At 50.0% G+C, this 3,520-nt stretch overlaps 1 long non-coding RNA gene across 1 annotated transcript in view; it reads left to right on the forward strand.

Moving 5' to 3' along the window:
* Positions 1-2,968: 2,968 nt before the first annotated feature.
* Positions 2,969-3,520, forward strand: part of LOC118004929 — a 9,905-nt gene continuing 9,353 nt past the window's right edge. Inside the window, exon 1 of the long non-coding RNA XR_004677740.1 lies at positions 2,969-3,058. This is a non-coding gene — a long non-coding RNA (uncharacterized LOC118004929). The remainder of the gene's footprint in view (positions 3,059-3,520) is intronic.

Raw genomic sequence — 3,520 nt, forward strand, 5'->3', positions numbered from 1 at the left:
GCTTTGAGCTCCCTCCCCAGCAGGCTTCCAGCCCTTGGGGTCAGCCCGGTTCTTGACAATCAAGACTTAAAACACACACAAACTAGATCTGCGACAGGCTGTTGGCTCCAGGAGCGTCCCATGGCGAACCCTCCACCCCAAGCCTGTGGCGGCCCAGGCAAGAGGGGCCAGAACCGAAGCCTTAGCCTTAGCCTTAGCCGAGAGGCTGCAGGAAATCATCCAATTGTTACGCTTTTGTTCCCTGCCAAGAAATCCGCAGACTGTCATTTAGAGCCCTAAATGAGCAGGAGTTTTCAATTTACGAAAGATCCCCAGACTATTTTCAGCAGTCTTCCCTCCCAGGACCCCCTCTCACCTACCAGCTGGCTTCGCTGGGTCAATTTTGTAATGAAGGAAATAAAAACCTTGGTTGTCCTTAACAACTTGCTCAAGGTCATGGTGCCCACTTGGGGCCAGAATCAGAATTCAAAGTTGTCCTGAGGCACCAAGCTTCACCCAAAAGTCTGTAACCACTTTTTTTTTATTATTTTCGTTAGCAAGCATATAATACATTATTAGTTTCTCGTGTAGTGTTCAATGATTCATTAATTGCATATAACACCCAGTGCTCATCACAACACGTGCCCTCCTTAATGCTCACCACCCTGTTACCCCCTCCCCTGACCCCCCTCCCCTCTGAAACCCTCAGTTTGTTTTTTGAGGTCCAGAGTCTCTCGTGCTTCGTCTCCCTCTCTGATTTCTCCCTCTTCAGTTTTCCCTCCCTTCCCCTGTGGTCCTCCACGCTATTGCTTATGTTCCACATATGAGTGAAACCATATGATAATTGTCTTTCTCTGCTTGATTTACTTCACTTAACATAATCCCCTCCAGTTCCATCCATGTCGATGCAAATGAGTGGGTATTCATCCTTTCTGATGGCTGAGTAATATTCCATTGCATATATGGACCACATCTTCTTTATCCACTCATCTGAAGGGCATCTCGGCTCCTTCCACAGTTTGGCTATTGTGGACATTGCTGCTATGAACATTGGGGTGCATGTGGCCCTTCTTTTCACTACATTTGTATCTTTGGGGTAAATACCTAGTAGTACAATTGCTGGGTCGTAGGGTAGCTCTATTTTTAACATCTTGAGGAACCTCCATGCTGTTTTCCAGAGTGGCTGCACCAGCTTGCATTCCCCCCAACAGTGTAAGAGGGTTCCCCTTTCTCCACATCCTCGCCAACATTTGTTGTTTCCTGTTTTGTTCATTTTTGCCATTCTAGCTGGTGTAAGGTGGTATCTCATTGTGGTTTTGATTTGGATTTCCCCGATGGCTAGTGATGTTGACCATTTTTTCACGTGTCTGTTGGCCATTTGTATGTCTTCTATGGAGCAGTGTCTGTTCATGTCTTCTGCCCATTTTTTGACTGAGTTATTTGTTTTTTGAGTGTTAAGTTTGAGAAGTTCTTTATAGATCTTGGATACCAGCCCTTTATCTGTCATTTGCAAATATCTTCTCCCATTCCGTGGGTTGCCTCTTAGTTTTGTTGACTGTTTCCTTTGTTGTGCAGAAGCTCTTTAATCTTGATGAGGTCCCTGTAACCACTTCTTTTTTTTTTTTTTTTAAGATTTTTTATTTATTTATTTGAGAGAGAGAGACTGAGAGAGAACACATGAGAGGGGGGAGGGTCAGAGGGAGAAGCAGACTCCCCGCCGAGCAGGGAGCCCGATGCGGGACTCGATCCAGGGACTCCAGGATCATGACCTGAGCCGAAGGCAGTCGCTTGACCAACTGAGCCACCCAGGCGCCCCTGCCTGTAACCACTTCTTGACCCTTGGAATCATCTCAAGACTTTGGACACATGTTGAAGGTCAGTCTTTTAGCTCATTCTGACCTGAATTTTAGGACTGATGCTTAGCTGAGAGGCACTGGCAGGAGAGATTTTGCTTAGGGGCTGAGGGCAAGGTCACTGATCACCTCTATAACATATTTACATGAACGAGCAAAACTGCCTGTTCATGGCTTGGCCACTTGCCCCCTGACCAGCTACCTTTGTGCAGTATTCAACCTACACAGCCATACCTCTAACCTTACAGAAGAGGCAGCCTAGGCATTTTAAACTCTTTCCACTCTCCCGGGAAAAAAACATAGGTGGGCACCTTTGTGGCTGGTCTATAGGAGCATGCCACCACCCAAATGCACGGGTTGTTAGGACATTCCCAAACCGCCCCACAGAAGCCTCTCCACGGGCCATGCAGGGTGAGATACACTCTTGCAACCCACTTCAGCAATCCTACCCCAATGGGATGGATCTGTTGCCGGGGGTGTGGGGAGAGGGGCGGGGTAGGGAGCTAGGGTGTGCTAAGCACTCACTGTGCACCAGAGCCCACTCGTCACCTCCCCGAGGCTGGTGGCTGCCCTGTGGAAGGTGGGGGGAGAATTGTGAGGAGGTAGATGGAGCCCAGGGCCAGGCTGGGCGGGTCACGACCGGCTTTTTTGTTTTAAGTATTCGGCGTCAGACACTTTCAAAAAAGGAAACATTTGAGGAAACAGATTCAGCAAAGGCACACGTACTGAGTGCACAACACCATTAATTCCCATAAACTCTGCAAACAGCACCCAGATCGTGAAACAGAACTCATTAGCACCCACCTCGGCACACTTACTGGTTGGTGACGTCAGGTTACCTGACACCCTCCAAGCCTCAGTTTGCTCACCTGTAAAGTGGGGTCCCGCTTGTTAAGCCCCCCACAGTACGAGGATTAAACGGGATAAAGCAGACTGGCTAATGCTAAGCCTTTTCACCTACCGTAGGCTCCTCACAACAAGGTCAAGGCTGGAACTTTTTTTTTTTTTTTAAAGATTTTATTTATTTGACAGAGAGAGAGACAGCGAGAGCAGGAACACAAGCAGGGGGACTGGGAGAGGGAGAAGCAGGCTTCCTGCCGAGCAGGGAGCCCGATGCGGGGCTCGATCCCAGGACCCTGGGATCACGACCTGAGCCGAAGGCAGACACTTAACGACTGAGCCACCCAGGCGCCCCCAAGGCTGGAACTCTTATCTCAGCCCCACAGGTGAGGACATGAGCCTCAGGAAGGGTAAGTCACCTGCCAAGCCCTCAGGGTCAGGAAACCCTGGAGCTGGGCCTCCAACCGAGCTGAGTTCCAGAGTCTTCTGACTCACCCGCCGGGGCCATTTGTCCAGTTTGGTGTCTGGCACAAAATCAACGGGGGATATACAGCGGCCACTACGAGTGTGTCCTGATCATTTTTACTTGCTTTTATGAACAATACAGAGGGCTTCCACCACGGGTGGGTGCTGTCGGAGGAGGGAAGCCCCCGCGATTTGATGCCTCGGGTGATGGTGTCCCACCCGGGCACTGGGGAGGATGGGGGACTTTTGTGTGTCATGGTCCACTGTGGCCTCCACCTCAGCCACTTCCTTGACTGACAGCTATGACTTGGATCCCTTCTCAAGACTAAACTGCCCTCCCCGTGGCCCCCTCGTCACATGGCTGTGAGGCTCGTCCTCTGTCA

Source organism: Mirounga leonina, unplaced genomic scaffold (genome assembly GCF_011800145.1).
Source record: "Mirounga leonina isolate KUSES-001 unplaced genomic scaffold, KU_Mleo_1.0 Mir_94, whole genome shotgun sequence".
NCBI lineage: Eukaryota > Metazoa > Chordata > Mammalia > Carnivora > Phocidae > Mirounga > Mirounga leonina.